General features: G+C 34.0%; 1 long non-coding RNA gene across 1 annotated transcript; it reads right to left on the bottom strand.

Annotated features, from left to right (window-relative positions):
- Positions 1 to 10227: 10227 nt before the first annotated feature.
- Positions 10228 to 10981, bottom strand: LOC114414370. The gene is made up of 3 exons (XR_003667199.1): positions 10871 to 10981; positions 10724 to 10798; positions 10228 to 10572 (listed from the first exon to the last, which is right to left on the bottom strand). It is a non-coding gene; the product is annotated as an uncharacterized LOC114414370 (long non-coding RNA).
- Between the last annotated feature and the right edge of the window lie 6939 nt (positions 10982 to 17920).

Here is a 17920-nt window from a genome sequence, read left to right as displayed (position 1 = left end):
GCATGGAAGGCTTCACAACGAGATGTTGTCCGTATGCCCGCAAAAAAATAACCCCTCAAATGGGCAGGAGACTACTTCATCCTTTTTTCATATAGTTCAACAATCCAAGTATTGTCTTCCAATTCAAACATAACAACCATCTCTTTCCATTTTTCTTCAAATTCGACCACTTCAAAATCACTAAGCATTAGGTTCTTCAACCATTTCAAAACTTGTTTGTCTCGAACATGGCTCAATGCATTATGCAATAAGTGCCATGTACACAATCTATGAAAAACACCTGGCATGACTCTTGTTATAGCATTCCTCATAGCCAGATCGCCATCAGTTATTATTGAACAAGGAGTTTTTCCTTTCATTGCTACCAACAATTATTCTAACAATCAAACATATGTTTCTTTTGTCTCATCAGTTACAATAGCAACAACAAAAACTATTGTTTGATTATGGTGGTTCACACCAGAGAAAACAACAAAAGGGAACAAATACTTATTTTTCTTATAAGTGGCATTGCATCAAATGCCAGTACGTCACCAAATACCTCATAAAGCAATTGGCTCTCAGTATCACACCAAAACAATCGTTGTAGTCTTAACCCTTCATCCGCGGTGTATGAAACATACATCATTGGATCTTTCCTGCGTAAATCATGTAAATACTTCAATGCACCACTAGCATCTGAAGTATGTTGCTTTCTCATGCGCCCTTCTTCATTGTAAATATCTTTGCTAATAAACCCCACCTTGTCATATCCACCACATTGATTGGCAAATGTTGCGTACATGTGCGGAGGTCTAATCCCAACTTTTATATAGTTTTCAACTTGCATAATATTAGATGCGGACATCTTCCTATGTCCTAGCAACAAACATGACAATTTTAGGTCCAATAATAAATGATTGTGGTCAAAATTCCAACATGTCACATACCATCGTCTTGTACAAAAATGCACATGAACATCAAACATTGCTTCACAACCACACATGCTTTCTTTTTTCTCTCACCACATCCTTCTATCTGATGTTGAAACTCTCCTATAACCAGCACATGAACAAACAAATGTTTGTTGCAGTGTTTCCATACATGTGTTTCTAACAATATGACTCTTCCTTACAGAAAAACCACTAATTTTAGCATACCAACAATAAAACTGATACGCTAACTCCAAATCACCAAAATCCAACCTGCGGACAACTTCATTGGTAATTTCTTCCATGTCAAACTGTCTAATATCTACCATGCTATCAATACTTATACATTCCTCTTTCAACAAACCTGGAATCCAGAATTCATCATAATCTCCACCATCATCGTTGTGTACCTCCGAATCCACCTCGTCCTCATCTTCAAGTCCGACATCATGTTGGCCGTCATCATCATTTGGATACACTTCAGTAACATCATTGTCATCATCACCATTCACTAAGCTACAAAAATTGTCACTACTTTCCAACTCTGACATTATATCGTCCAAATCCTACACCCCAACACATTTTAAAATATATCAAATAAATACATCACCTACTTCATGCATTTCAAACACCGTAATTTCTCTATCATTTTACATAATGCACTCACCATCACATTCACTGGACTATGAACCTGGCACACAAACGCATAGTAAGGAAACATGTATTTTCTTATTCTATGGCTATAATCAAATACATCTTCTGTTATGACCTTTATCTTTAATATTTTCCACATCATTTTTAGGCATATAAAACACCAAAAATAACACCCTCGAACCTTACACATCTTCTACCAAAACATAATATCAAAGCACTACTATTTTTCTTTCTTCATTACCTTCAAAGGGTCAACTTTGTTATTAGACAACCAACGAAGGATTCTTTTTCTTATTAGGCATGCTATTCAGCTACTCTATATAAATTTATCACAATAAATTTAAAATTTCATTTTTCTTATGCTTGTACACTTATACTTGAGCAGATCAACATTCTTGTTTGAATGTCATTGTAAACATAATTCTACTTTCAGGAAATACCTAATTTATTCTTTCAAGGTGTCATTTATTGTCACTCTACTTTCCATCCAAATCTCACATTTACCACAATCCAGACCTTGCAAACTACCACATATATTGCAATACTACTAGTCATACAAAGACCATGCATGTTCAAAACTACAACACTTAACAACAACACACAACACATTACAACATTGAGGCAACCCAATTTGCAAAACGAACATCATTCAAAACACCACAATAACAACATGTTCAATAAAAGGGACAACTCAACCAAACTAAAACCGTAATAACAAAAACCGACCAAGGTCTGCAACGATACCATCACCAACCAAGTCCGAACAAACAAAAACTAACATGCAAAACGAAAACTACAATTGCCTAACCTGTACTCTTGTCGAGGTTATAGACGTCGTAGGACGATGGGCTGAACGTTCGTTGCGGATCTTCCCCCGAAGCTCCACCAACCTGGTCTTTCTTTCATCCTCTATTTCAACCGTGCTCAACGCTCTGCTTGGATCGTTTTACCACGATGAAGACAATGCTCTACTGCTCTACTCAATCCTACTGAAGGCAAAACAACCTCTACTTCAATCCTGACCTCTGCCAGGGTATGCTGGGGTAACCTTCAATGGAGAAACAGGGAAACCTCACACATAACTCCACGGCTCCTAAGCTTCAATCGCAACAATCGCTAAATCGTGAGCTATGGTAGGGTATGCTGGAAAAAGTAGAACAGAACTCGAGGGCTCCATACCTTCAATCGTGGCCTGGGGAAAGCTGACATAGAACTCGAGGGATCCATTTACTACTGGTAGCAATGAACACATCTCCACCGTTCGATTTGGTTATAACTAATCGGACGGTTCCAATTGCTTTTTTTTTCTTTGCACAAACTTTCATAGGGTGCGAAAGTAGTTTCACTTTTGCACCCTAGACATCGTCTAGAAAGGAAGGTAAAGAAATTTGGTAAGCAACATAACCTATTTTTATGAGAATTTGATAAGGACCAATGAATGGAGGAGTGATTTTCTTTGATTTCATGACTCTGCCATGCCAACCTTTGTCATTGGTGTAACTTTCAAGAATACATTATCCCCTTCTTGGAATTCCAAGAGGTCTGTCTTTTCTTATTTGCATAACTCTTTTGTCTACTTTGAGTTTTTCTCAACTTTTCCTGAACCATTTTGATCTTTTCCGTGGTTTGTTGAACCATTTTAGGATCTGGAAGTAAATATTCCCCAATTTCAAACCAACACAAAGGTGTTCTACACTTCTGATGTGATCCTTATTAAGAATGCATTGCTTGGTACAGGTCACAAAATCGGATGACGCCATTTCCTGAGATGGAAGATAAGTCAGAGACAAATGCCACAAGGGTTCAACTTTGATAAGTCCAGAATTGGTTCGACAAGGAACCCAGAGAGAAACTCTCACGAAATACACAAGTATTTTCTGAAAAATGCCAATAGTGTCTTCCTACAAAATGAGTTGAATACATATAGTGTAGCATTAAATTACTAATTTAACTGAAATTGGTGCAGCTGAAAAGGCATAGGATTCAGCCACCAATTTATTTAATTAAAATTACAAAATAGAAAATATTATATATGAGCCTTCAAATTAGTTTGGGCCTTTAGCAATCAAGATTCTTGGGAGTGCCTTTTGAGTCTTCATCTTTCTCCACTTGGGTCTTGTCAAGTATGGCTGCTACCATTTGTTGGAGGGTATCCTCTGACTGTTTGGTCCTATCCCTGATCATAGGTCCCTGTATTTGGGTAGCTTTGGGATTCTAATGACTGTATTGTTCTTTCGGATTGTCTATCAGTCAGAGGATGGTAAGCCAAACTAAGGCAAAGCTTAGTTCCTAAGGCTCAATGCTAACTTTCACAAAACCTATGATCTCTATTAGAAACAATTCTAGATGAAACTCCATGCAATCTTACAACATCCTTGATGTATAATTCATCTAGCTTCTCCAGAGAATACCTAATGTTAATGGGCAAGAAATGAGCAGATTTTGTTAGTCTATCCATAATAACCCAAATGGAATCATACTTATTCATTGTTCATGGAACACCAACTACAAAATCCATTGCTTTAGTGTCTCATTTCCATTCAAGGATATATAAGGTTTGTAGCCTCCCTGGTGGCTTTTGGTGTTCTATATTAGCTTTTTAACATATTAAACATGTGGCTACATATTGTGCTACTTCCCTCTTCATCTTAGGCCACCAAAACATTTTTTAAGATCTTGCTACATTATTGGGCTACCAGGATGTATGCTTAACTAGACACAGACCCACGCATTGCACGAGTTTATAAATAATTACAAAAATATTTAAATAAATTATTTGTTTGATAAATCAAATTTAAAAATATAATTGTCGATGATATATTATATCATTTTTTTGTTAAAAGAGATAAAAAAAATTAAGTATAAATTAAGATATTTTTTATTTATCAATATATATAAGAGAATATTCCAAAATTGAAGGCTAACCACTCAACTATAGTTTATTAACGTGAAGATAAAAATAAGCGTTATGTATAAATTTTATAAGCGCAATATAAGAATAAAGTGAAATCAACATAATAAAGTAACCAAAGAAATATATTTAATCAAAGAAAAATAGTCAACCATAATGGTAAAACACATAAAAATAATACGAATAAAACACCAAAAATTATTTATTTGAATAGAATTTTTTTTATTTCCTTTTGCTAGTGACATAATGTTGAATTTTGTTTTCTTTGGAGTGCTTCTTTTTAAACTTTGAAGTAAGATTGACTCTTCATGAAAGGATGCCAAAACAATTTGTTTATTCTCCTTTCTCCTTAATGGACTTTCTAAGATTGAATAAATTTCATTTAATGATGAAAATGCATCTTTTGACTTCTTGGATGCTTGTAGCTTTGAGCTTTTACTTATGACAGATTGTTTTTCCACATTTTTCTTTAATGGACTTTCTTCTTCTTTTGATGATGAAGATGCATCTTTTGACTTCTTGGATGCTTGTATGACATATTGTTTTTTCACATTTTTTGTTAATGAGCTTTCTTCTTCTTTTGATGATGAAGATGCATCTTTTGACTTCTTGGATAGTTGTAGCTTTGGACTTTGACTTGTGACAGTTTGTTTATTCGCCTTTTTCTTAATGGACTTTGTGAGATTTGATAAACTTCTCCATTAGATGATGAAGATGCACCATTTGACTTGTTAGATGCTTGTAGCTTTGGGCTTTGACTTATAATTCGTTCTTCATCTAACTCATCTAATGATATTTGTTGTGGTAAAGTGAACTCCCCTTTCTAATAAAAATATCAATTAGTGGATGAAACTATTAATATTTTGTACAAGAAGTAAAAAAGTAAATAAATTATAAATATGGTCACCTGTTTAATTTCTTTGAGGAGAGGATCATGCTGGATGATATTTTTTGGAATAAATGTCCTTGTGATAATATAGGTTTGAAATCCTTTAGTCAAGTTGTAAGTTGTGAGCTTGATTTCAAAAATAAAAGTGCATTTGCAAAGGGTATACAATATTGGGGATATGTCAGCCTTATTTGCATTTTGAGTGTGAAGGAGTTCAAATGTTATTGCATCTCGATCAAACAATGTGAATGTTGTTACCCTGGTGTCATCAAAGACTTTCCATTGTATCATGAACCTAAAAAAGATTTTAAAATTTTTAATATTTTATTTAATTATGTTATAAAAAATAATTCATTATATACAAATATTAAACCTTGTTGTTAGATACTTGCATGATTGTTTGCATTCTCTACAAGTGTATTGATTTTCCTCTTTTGTACCTTTCTTTTGACATCTCTCACATGCAACATAATTTCAACCAAATGTATGGTCAATCTCATTGATTGTTGCATGAATTATGAGCACATTTTCCTATTATTTTATATATATTAAAACTAAGAAAAAATAAAGCATTATTGAATATTATGAATATAAAGGTCATGGCAGGTTAGCATACTTATGATTCTGATAACCATTCCATAGACATTATATCTTACAAAGATCTTCTATTTTTTGAAATTCTCTTGTCAAGATCATCGTTGACAGAACTTGGAGAAGATAATTCTTTTATTTGATGTTGTTCCATTTTTTTCTACAAATCAGTTATTTAGAATAAAATTTATAATTTCATAACTACAACAATCAAAGAATTAGAATAAATTAACGATTTTGTTTGGTGAATGTTATAAAATGTGTATAATAAAATAAAATAAAAGAAGTTCATTATACCTTGAACTTTACAAAATTAGGATTGTCTAGATTGATATAGATCCTTGTACTTGAAGTTGAGTTGATTGAATACTCATCTAAAAAATAATTGTTAAAATATAATGGTTAGTAAATTAAAATTATTATAGTAAATAAAATATAACAAAAATTTATTGTAAACAAAAAGTGTAACATCCCATTTTTCGTAAACTAATTTAAAAAGGATTGTTATTTGTAAATAAATAGAGTTTTAGAAAAATGATGAGGTTTTATAATTAAATAAATAAGGAGAAATAACTTTATTAATTAAAATAATGGTTTGAGAGAAAATAAAATAAAAAGATATGTTATTTATTCATTTGATAGGGAATAAAATAGAGTTTATTTTTATAAAATAATAAGAATAAATAAATAGAGTAAATAATAAAATGTGAGTATCCTAGTATAAATAGCGATATGTTAGATCAGTTTTCAGACCAACGATGCCTCCTCTTCCCCTCATTTTCGTTTTTCTCTCTTCTCCTCCCAAAATCCTCTCTTTTTCCCGCAGACCACCAAACCTGTCTTAGATTTCAGACTCATTCACCGTTGGATTATCGTGAAATTTAAGCATCGGGTTTGAAACTCAATTTTGAGCCTTTTTACCGTTGGGAATTTCAAAATCATGTCGGAGCTGAGAGAAATATACTTCACATCGTAGCCTTTTTTCCCCGTAGAAACCCAAAAAATATCTCGGTAAAACTACGATCCCAGATTCGTTAACCGTTGGATTGTCGTAAAAGTTTAATATGTGGTTCTTGATTCAATTTCACACACCTTAACCGTTGGGATTTGTGAAATAATATCCATGGAGAGAGAAAACAGAATAACATTAAGACAATATAAAATGGAGGCTTCAATCCCTTCTTCTTTCTGACGTTTGGGAAGCCTGAGAGAAATCAGAGGAAAAAAATGAAGAATCTTAAGAACTTGCTAGAGATGCCTCTATCACTGTCGGAAGACACGTGAGTCTGCTTAGAGGTAAGGGATGAGTTTATCACAATTGGGGTTAGAGTAAACATGTGTATGAATCCTTAAAGGATTAAATTGGAGTTTATTTTGGGATGTTTATGTAATTATAATTTTTCCTTTATGATTATAAATACAATATTGTTGTGTTCTATGTACCAATTGATGTTCTGATGAGTAAACTTGAGTGCTCTTGATGTTTTTGTGTTTTGACCCATGATTTTGATTAATTGATTTTGATATAATTGTGAGGAACTATTTGAGGGGTTTTACTTCCCATGTTGTGATAAATCTTTTGTATAAATTGTTATGTTGAGATTATGAAATGATGATTCAAATTGTGAGTATGTGATAAATTGAACATGCGATGAATGATGAAATACTTGTGTATTGAGATGAGATGTGTGTATTGAGTTGTGAGCTATGAACTGTGCAATCACACAATTGTAAGACCCTTTAAGGGCGATGAGTATTGTGATGGGATCCACAGCGGGAACCCAATGAGTTAAAATGATTTTGAAAACAATTGAGCAGTTGTGTGTATTGCATAGTTCATAGGTAAAGTGTATATGATTCATAAAGTGTGATAACGTGTTAATTGAGATTATACCATTGTGATTGAGATCGAGTGTATGTGATAAATTATGTATGTATCTGATTGAGATGTTGTGTGCATCGAGTTGTGAACTATGAATTGTACAATTACATGACTATAAGTCCCTTTAAAGGCGACGAGTTAATGCTAAGTCCTTTTAAGGGTGACGAGTTAATGTTAAGTCCCTTTAAGGGCGATGAGTTAATGCTAAGACCCTTTAAGGGCGACGAGATAAACTATTTGAGAACAATTGAAGAGTCGTGTGTTTTGTACAATTCATAGATAGAGTCTGTGTACTAAAATGTTTTCTGGGTTGGACTTGAATCAGGAGGGAGAGACCCTAACGGATTCTTCGAAGTGTAGGCCTTGGGGATCACCCTGTTTGAGTGCTCCTTTAAGCCTATGTTGATCCCATATGGTTGGAGCATTCTCGCAAAACACTGTGACCCTGACTGGTCTCCCTATGATCTTACCTAGTGAGAATGACCTGATTTGCTAGTGTGTGGTTTATCTTGTCATGTACTCCTAGGCACCCGACGTGGTTTTTCACCGACATGGCACCACATTGCATATAGGATTGAGTCTTAGTGTATATGTTGCATAACGCTTGTGTATTGATCGATATTGATTGACTTGATGACATTGTGTTTTGATTCTTAAGTACATTAATGTTGTGAAAATGAATGAAATGTGTTGTTTGATGATGTGATGTTGGATGACCAAGTGGTGAAATGATGTGAGTTATGTTTAAGTAAGTTTTATTTTGTTTTTATGATATTTATACCTACATGTTGTATTGTTACTCTTCATTAGTTAGGAATGTGATAACTCATTCCCAGTGTGCTATTTGTGTTTGGATCCTGTGATGATCTCGAACCTTGTGTACGTGAGAGCAGATGAATAGGTGGATGACTATAAAGAACCTCATGCTAGAGGGCACGGGAACACAATGCTCTGATAAGATGTGACATTAGGATATCAATTCTATATTAATCGTATGAAGTTTTGAACGACCTTGTTTTGAGCCAAAGTGAATTTATTATTTATTTAGACAAGTTTTATTATGATGTTAGAAGAGTGAATGTGAGCCTTTTACCTTTTTGAAAGGCTTGTATTTAAAAAAAATGTTTTAAATACTTTAATTAATATTTGAATTTTTATTCTTTTTATTATTAATACATATATGTATGGGGTAGAGAGTGTTACAAAAAGTATGATATAGACTTAATTGAATTAAAATTATTTATTTATTAAATAAGTTGAATTGAAAATAATACTTAAGATAGTAAAAAAACATATCAAATGAATAAATAAATACCAAATTAAATAAACATGCTAATATAAAATTAAGAGATAGAAAATTATAGATCAATTTTTATTTAAATGTTATTTAAAGATTATATATATAAACTTAATATAAAAATTAAAGGCCATTTTTCTTTCATTTTTCAAATGATGAGGAAAATGATCCATGCATGTTCTTTCCCACACTATTCTTGCCATGCTACGATCATAACTAGGTGCAAACTTATATTTATCCTACACCGATTTGATTAAAATAGTTAGTTGGATGCATTAGGGCCGGTTATAAAATATAACTACTTACTATGAAGTCCCTAAGTAGATCATCCTCTGCCCTAATTGGATACATTTCTCAATTGGAGAAGGCATCTGCATGAGCACAGTAGATATAATGTCATCTTCATCATCTTCAAAAGCAATGAAGTTTTGCTTATTTTTTAATACATTAAGTCCCTTAACTAGTTCTTGATTTAGCCCCTTGCTCTTATCATTCTTGACACCTATCACTACTACAAAAGTGATATTCTAAGTCGGTTCTACAAGACATTCCAAGACGATTTTGAACCATCGTAAAATGTGGCGTCGTAATATTATATCGTATTTACAACGACGATTTTGTAACCGTCTTAGAATGTAGAATTTATTAAGATGATTGTTGAATAATCGCCTTAGAATGTCTCTTTTTCGAAGGCTTTCTAAGACTGTTTATGGAATAACCGGCTTAATATGTAGAACTTTCTAAGACGGTTTCTGACATAATCATCTTAGATTCTCATTTAGAGAAATGACATATTAAGATGATTATTGAATCAACCGTCTTAGTATGTAGAACTTTCTAAAACGATTATGAGCATAACCGTCTTAGTATGTCTATTTTTTTAAAAAAAAATTGGTGCCGTTTTACTTTTTGATATTTTTAAATTTTACTCATAATCTTAAATGAACATAACCTATGATTTCATGTAATACAAGTGAGCAATTGCAAATTTCAAATCAAGGTTACTGAGTATTTCAAAGAATAAAGGATATTATAAGTTCACAATTCAGCTAGAAAGATGAAGAAATATATAAAACTAAGAAGCTCAAACGATCAAGAATAAGAATTTCACACCTTAAATGGACATCATTTGGTCTACCCATTAAGTTAGTTTGACAAAGGCGTGACAACCGGAGTAGCTGAACATGCATATGTTCCAACAAACTCAATTTGCAATAGCTTTCCATCACTCATACTGTTGTATTTCTTGATGGATGCTAAAGCATCAGAGTGCCTCACCAACAAAAGAATGACAAGGTGGCAATAAAAAATGACATAAAATTTAACATTAACAAAGATATATAAACTAATTGAATACGTAGCAAGCAGTAGCAAGTAGTGAAATTTTCTGCACCTCTCCACAGGGACAAACTTTCAGAATACAGAGATTCAAGCGTGCTACACAGTTGAAGTTAGGAGCAAAATATGACATGAATAAGAACAGAAGTTAGCATGTTTGAAAATATGTTGAGAATAGAGAAATCATATTTGAGACATGAAAAATATAATTATTAGTTGAGAATAGAGAAATCATATTTGATAACGATACCTTGCAGAAGGCAAAGAAAGGAACAGCGGAGACGGAGTAAGCTTCGAAAACCTCAGGTTGCTATTCGGCCTCGACCTGCAGAACAAAAAAAATATGTTAAAAAAAAGGAAAGCGAGAGAAGAAAGGGTTTGAGAAAAGAAAGGGAACCCTTAAGAAGCCGGCGTTGGGGAAATCAGTGGAAAGGTGAGAGAAGAGTTGGTCCATGTGCTTGGATGCTTCGCGTGTGTGTTTAAATGTGCACCTTTTGGGATTCTCGGACGAGTGGTTGCTCCATAGTGATGGATTTGGGAAAGGAATACCACATAATATATACTTAGACTTAAGTTTCAATGATATACAAAAATATTCATGAATATCATACTAAATATTTTTTATCATAATAAATACTTACCAAATACCTTAAATCAATTTTTCATTTTTTTTAAAAATTAAAATGATATCATAGTAAATATTTTTTATTACCTTGTGAATCGATTTTTGGCTAATATCTCTGATTGTTTTTTACTGGTTATTTTAATATCGATTTTGTGGTTTTTTGATAGCCTACAACCCATTTCCTAAGTAAAAAAAAAAAATCAAAGAGAAAAATAAAATCCGTGCTCTGCCCTCTGCATACAGAAGCAAGTGTTGAGTGGTGATGACTGATGAGAGTTTAGTATATTATTGTCACTTTTGTCTCTATATTTAGACAACTTAAGGTTGTCCAAAAAACATTTTTTTCTGTATAAAAAGCCTAAATAAGACTTACCTCATATTCCATAGGCCCCACCAAAATGTGCAACATTAGAGACGAGCAAATGCCATGCCACTCTGAAGACAACTCCAATAAAATAGGAATTAGAAGATATTCAACACAACTGCTACCTCATCTCACAAACTCTTCTCTGGTGCCAAAATAAATCATGAAAAGAAAGCATCAATCCTTTTCTCGCAACAAATTATCAAAACTTTCTAATACTAATTACTAATTGACCAAATGCCCACCTCTAATTATACCCAACACTTGTCAATGTCATTCTAAAGATATTATAAAAACGAAAAATTTAAATAGATAATTGTTTTTGGAAAATAATAATTATAAATTCATATAAGTTATCATTGAATTGTGTTTCTTTGAAGTGTCTAAGGGTAATAAATTCATAATAATAATTATAAATTCATACAAATTCATAAAGCAATGGACTACAATGGATATGCTGAACATGATGTGACTTTGCGTAATAGGTCATCGGGAAACTAAAGTGTATAGATATGCTGAACTACAATGGAAATATTCTTGGTAATAAAGCAAGGTTCTTTATATACTTTGATTTTTATTTACTGCCTCTTTGGAAGATGCAAAAATCACGTTAATTTTGAAAGAAACACAAATTTTAATTCTTAAATTTCATTTTAAATGTGAAACTAATATATATATATATATATATATATATATACATGTTAAAAGTGGTTCTATCATATATACCATCTAAATTAACAATCAATTCTTCTTAACTTATTTTTAAACAAACAAAATTTAAGTATAGTATGTAAATGTTTTTACTTTTTAGTAGTATATATTCTCCAATATACTACCAATCATAATTAGAATTTTGATTTGATCTACATCTATAATAAAGTAGCTTTATGCGAGTTAGCAAATTAAAGCTCCGATTTTATAATTAAACAATATTATTAATTAGATTTATAATTCTGCATTAAAAACTCAATTCTTCTTTTGAAATCATCTTTCAACCTGGATTCTAATATTATTTTGAAATCTTGTTGGCCTCTGCGTTATCACATTCCACTTATATATGTCAAGAATTCTAAGCATCAATTAACAATCATGATCATGTAGGAACAAATAACGGAGAACTAGTGTGTGTGGTTGAACATAATTTTATAATATTGTTAACATGGAAAGTAGAAACTAGAAAGTAGTAATTAGGTGACTGTGCCAACAAATTTTAGTATGTACATATGTTTGTGGTCCTAGATCTCACGTTTCATACCTTTGTTCCAGGAAAAGTTATTGAATTTAAGGCCCCTGCCATCGGTGTCCGCTAAAAATGGGTCAAGGTCTTGTGTTGCTCCATATCCCACAGAAGAACACCCTGGACCAATAAATTTTTTAACAAAAATATAAAGGCACATTGTCACCTTGTCGTCAGAGAACATACATATAAAAAAGAAACATCAAATGAATTGGGTTTAGGGTACCTATCAAACATAATGTTGGCACATTAGTTTAAACCAATCAAACATGTTGGCACGGTAATCAAAGCACAATATATATAAGCTTACTTACCTCCATTAAGCCACAACACTAATGGATTGTCTTGAGGCTTGGTCATGGCCTCATAGAACCAATAAAAGAGTACTCGGCCATTAGTTTCGTTGACTGTGACATATCCAGCATAGTGCTGAAAATCTACAGGAGGCTGGCCAGGTAAGTTAGTCACAAGATCACCATTACCATTATTATTATTATCCCAGAAGATTTGCGGATGAATAGGATCGAGATGACATTGTCATATGCCGAGTTAAGTACTTAACAGAGTTTTGAGTAGGTTCTAAAAAGGTGTAGTGAAAAAAAATCAGATATAGGATCCCAGAAACAGCTTTCAACAAAACCAAGCACTATAGATAGAGACAATTTTAAAAAGCTTATAATCTCACAGCACTTTGGAGAGTCATTATAGACAATAACCACAAAAAAGGTTAGGAATATTAAAAATATTAACAATTTAAGCGGACCAGACCTACTGCTATTATGAAAATAAAACCACAAAACACGTAAAAAAAAAAAAAACCTTTTCAGAAACACGCAACAAAACGCAATCACATTATTCAGACCCATTTCAAAAATCAAGCAAAAAACCCAAACTTGAAGCAATCCCATTTCAAGAATCAGCTTTAATATCCATATAAGGGAAAAGTGGAAATAGATAATCATTGATGAGAAATTGACAGAAACTTTTTTAAGTTCATAAATTGTTATTATGCCACTACACAAAAAGAAGAAAATTTGTTACTAGATTGTCTTGTATAACAATAACAAGTGATCCTCTGAGCTCACTCTTACAAATTCCCAAACTCCAGGATTTGGCCTTACTGCAAAGGCAACATAAGGCAGATCAACAGTAGCTTCCTGAGGCTAAAGTAAAACCCTATGCACAACTCAATAGGAAGCCAAGGTCTTATCATCAATTTATTCTTAAATAAATTTGTCATTCCAATCCATTTATTTTTTTCCCTATGTAAACTACCTTGGAAATGCACAAAGCCAATGCAGAATACCTTGGAAGTGAACTCCTTCGTGCCAGCCTGAACAACATTAGCCATAGAGGCAGCAACCAAAGACAACTTCCTAATCCCCTGCAATCAAACGCCACATCATAAAAAAAATATTAAAAAAAACACCTGCGAAACGGAAGAGAAGTAATCGTTTTACGCATCATTCCGCCGTTGTGGCGACGATGTCAGGCTGGATCCAAACCCTACATACTTCCCTCCCTGTGAGGGCGGCAGCCCCTCCGGCCGAGACTTGTTCTCCGCCATCTTCCGCGCGAAGAATCCCTCCTTGTTCGCAGCTAACGCCTCCAGCTGCGACCGCGTGTAGATATCCTTCATCAACCTGTACCTCGCCGGTGCCATTTAGAGTCCTAAAATCCCCCGTCGACTTGCTCTTGTTGAAAATTAATCTAGAAAAGTGTAGATGTATAATTGGTGGTCCATTATCTAGAGAGTTCTACACCTATGGAGATGTTGTAGTGTGTAGAAACTTCTTAATGGATGTAGAAAAATATCTTATTATCTAAAGTCATAAAAGCACCAAGAACATTATAGAGATGGATGGTAGATGATAGATGAGTCTAGAAGACTCTAGGACTAAGTAGTATAGAAGTGTGTAGAAATCACCTATGTAACCTATATAAAAGCATAAGTTGTAGCAAGCCATGTAATGTATGTCAAGAAGCTAATAAGCACAATTCAAGTTAAGGTGTCAATTTTCTGAAAACTCATCCTCTTCCTACTCCCATCATTTCTATCATACATTTCTACCATATCCTTCCATAGAAAAAAGGCATAACCACATCCCATGTCCTAACAGTGGCATCAGAGCAATGTTGATCCTATGGCCTTTGCTACATCACCTAGCCCACCAACCTTCAACTATAACCAAACCTTAGTTCCCATATTTAATGGGGAAGCATATGATTATTGGAGCACCCAAATGCAAACTCTATTCATCTCACAAGACTTGTGGGATGTTATAGAGAATGGCTATCCAGTCCCAGAAAGCCAAGAAGAATTGGCTACGTGGACAGCAGCAAAGCAAAAGAAGTACAAGCAACATGATGCCAAGGCTCTGCTATTCATCCAACAAGGAGTTAGTAGAGAGATCTTTCCAAGAATCATGCAAGCAAAAAATGCAAAGGAGGCGTGGGAGACTCTGAAAAATGAATTTAAAGGCATAGACAAGGTAATTTCTATTAAACTTCAATCTTTGTGGAAGGATTTTGATACATTAATAATGCGGGAAGATGAATCTATACAATCTTTCTTCTCTCATGTCTCTAATATCTTCAATCAAATTAGAAGTTACGGGGACACGATTGAAGACAAGAAAATAATACTAAAAATATTAAGAAGTCTTCTCGTAAAATATGATCATATTGTGGCTGCCATAGAAGAATCACAAGATTTATCTAAACTCACTCTAGTAGAATTAATGGGCTCTTTAAAAGCTCATGAAGCTAGAATGAAAACATTTGAGTAGCCACTAGAGCAAGCATTCCAATCTAAAATTAATATTTCTAAAAATGATGGAGATAAGAAAAATAACCACGGTAAATTTCCTCAAAAAAGAGGAGGAGCATTTACTATCGTGGTAAAAGGAGCGAAAAGCAATGGAGTAATAATGCTTCAAGATCCTCTTGCAAATTATGCAAGAAAAATAATCATGGTACAAATGATTGTTGGTACAAATGCAAAAAGTGCAAAAAGCACCTACACTACGAAAAAGATTATTTTTACCAACAAAAAGAAGAAGCAAATTTTCTAGAAAATAAAGAATCCCTTGATCATACTTTGTACTCCGCTTTATCTTCTCAAGAATCAAGGGATGTATGGTATGTTGATAGTGGTTGTTCAAACCACATGACAAAAAACAAAAGTTGCTTTGTGCAACTAGATGAGACAATAAAATCCAAAGTTACACTTGGTGATGGAAATGTTCAAACAGTTGAAGGAAAAGGCACCATTGTTGTTAAAACTCAAAATGGTAGACAAAAATATATCCATGATGCTTTTTATGTGCCAGGTCTTACTCAAAATCTTCTAAGTGTTGGTCAACTTATTCATAAAAATTATAAAGTCATCTTTGATGATGATAAATGTAATATCATTGATAAAAGAAAGGGCCAAATTATTTCTATCAAAATGGCTCCTAATAAAGTATTTCCTCAAGTTATGCCATTTGGGCAAAACAATGCATTGAAATGTGAGAATATGGATGAGTCCATACTGTGGCACTTGAGGTATGGTCATCTAAACTTTAATGGCCTCAAATTATTAAAACAAAAAAATATGGTGCTTGGGCTTCCTTTTATTTCATCTAACCTTAAAGTTTGTGAAGGCTGCATTTATGGCAAGATGCACAAGTTACCATTTCCAAAAACATCTTGGAGAGCTAAAGCTCCACTTCAATTGGTGCATGCTGATATCTGGGGACCATCAAGTACCCCCAGCTTTGGTGGAAGAAGATATTTTCTCCTCTTCGTTGATGACTACACTCGAATGATGTGGGTGTACTTCATCCAACAAAAATCCAATGCATTCTCTTGCTTCAAGGAGTTCAAGGCCCTAGTGGAAAAGCAAAATGGGCATTCCCTCAAAATCTTGAGAACAGATCGCGGGGGAGAATTCAATGGGCACATATTCATCAATTTTTGCAATGATCATGGCATCAAGAAGGAGCTGACTGTTCGTCACACTCCACAACAGAATGGTGTCGCTGAAAGGAAAAACAGAACCATTGTGGAAATGGCTCGATCGATGCTACAACACAAGAACCTGCCAAAGAATCTATGGGCGGAAGCTGTTAGCACAACAGTATACATCCTGAACCGTTCTCCAACTAAAGCAGTCTTAAATATGATGCCATATGAAGCATGGTTCAACAGAAAACCAACAGTTAATCATTTTAAAGTTTTTGGATGTGTTGCTGATTTGCACATTCCAAAGGAGAACCGAGAAAAGCTCGATGAAAAAGGAGAAAAGTGCATCTTTGTCGGCTATAGTAACCAATTTAAAGGTTACCGATTATTCAAACCAGATTCAAAGCAGCTGATCATTTCAAGAGATGTCATCTTTGACGAAGGAGCAAGCTGACAATGGAGTACTGAAGTCAATGAGACGCAAGAAGTAACCAATCCAAGCCCGTGCACACTACCACCATCACCAATAGCACCAGCAAGAAGAAGTAGAAGAAGTCCCACAACAACAACTTCGAAGATCAGGAAGGCCACACAAACCGAATCCAAAGTACGCAAATGTTGGATTTTTTGCCTGTGAACCTCAAAAGTTTGAGGAAGCATCGAAAGAAGAAGTTTGGAGAAAAGCCATGGACGAGGAAATCAAAATGATAGAGAAAAATCATACATGGGAGCTCATTGATCAAGGCCGTACCCGAATCAAATAAACATGAAAATGCAGTAACTAGGAAGTGATCCTAGGTCGTTTTCCAACGAGCAATGACAAACCAAATGTTCATAATATACTTGCGCAGTAACAGTAACGATGGGGGGGTTGTTTGTTTTGTGATTAAAGAGAAGAACAAGTAAACTGGAATATGAAACTACTAATATTAAAAACGGGTTGTTTCCTCTGATTCAGAAGCCATTCTCTTATCCTGGGTTATAGAGAATTCGTCCCTAACAGTCAACCACTTAATCCAACCCTATTTCAATTTACTAAGCGAAAATCAACTTAGGGTTGTCAATACGTGATTAGGCACCACATACACCAGTTAGCCCTTCGTCCATTAAGCATGAACGCAAGTTAGGCTCAGAGGCAATTAATCAAACACGAAGCGTGCACTGATTAATGTTCACGAATTTGGGATAACTAGTGAAGGGAAAACTGTCAGGAAACCACATTACAAACGAAACCTCAAAGAGAGTTGGGCTTCGTCCTCAAAAGGAAACAACA

The sequence above is a fragment of the Glycine soja genome, chromosome 6, assembly GCF_004193775.1.
Source record: "Glycine soja cultivar W05 chromosome 6, ASM419377v2, whole genome shotgun sequence".
Classification (NCBI taxonomy): Eukaryota; Viridiplantae; Streptophyta; class Magnoliopsida; order Fabales; family Fabaceae; genus Glycine; species Glycine soja.
This window is presented reverse-complemented; position numbering and strand designations above follow the sequence as displayed.